The following is a 675-nucleotide window of genomic DNA, read 5'->3' on the forward strand; positions in this document are numbered from 1 at the left end:
AGTCGACTACTTGGGAGTTCAGCGTCATAGCCATTACACTAACTACTGGTCCCAATTCTAGAAAACTTCTAAAGAAGAGCTAACTCTCATTATACTCAAACTATTTCCAAAAACCAAAAACGTAGAAACCCTCTAAAATTTATTTTATGAAGCCTCCATTGCCCTTATCTCCAAAATAGACAAGGGCAGGACATAAAGGAATACTAAGGGCCAATATAGAAGCAAAAATTCTCAATAACATACTAGCAAATTGTACCTAATGATACATAAAAAAGATGGTAGATCATGACCAAGTAAGCTTTATTCCAGGAATGCAAGTGTGGTTCAACATACACAAAACAATAAATGTAGTACACAAAGTAACAGAAATAAAGATAAAAACCACATGGTCATATCAATTGATGCAGAAAAATCATTTGATAAAATACAACATCCCCTCATACTTAAGACTCAGAAAAATCGGCACAGAAAGGACATTTCTGAACACAATAAAAACAATCTATGAAGAATCCACAACTATTATTATACTTTATGGGGAAAATCTGAAAGTTTTTCTGTTAAAAACTAGTAAAAGACAAGGCTGCCCACTTTCTCCTCTCCTTTTCAAAATAGTGCTGGAAGTGCTAGCCAACACAATCAGAAAAGAGAATAAAATAAATAACATTCTAATAGGGA

At 33.5% G+C, this 675-nt stretch overlaps 1 protein-coding gene across 1 annotated transcript in view; it reads left to right on the top strand.

Moving 5' to 3' along the window:
- LOC102497543 (vomeronasal type-2 receptor 116) overlaps positions 1 to 675 on the top strand; it is a gene marked incomplete at its 5' end in the record, with an annotated part of 21189 nt that overhangs the window by 838 nt on the left and 19676 nt on the right. The window lies entirely within an intron of this gene.

Source organism: Tupaia chinensis, unplaced genomic scaffold (genome assembly GCF_000334495.1).
Source record: "Tupaia chinensis unplaced genomic scaffold, TupChi_1.0 Scaffold144370_1, whole genome shotgun sequence".
Taxonomy (NCBI): Eukaryota; Metazoa; Chordata; class Mammalia; order Scandentia; family Tupaiidae; genus Tupaia; species Tupaia belangeri.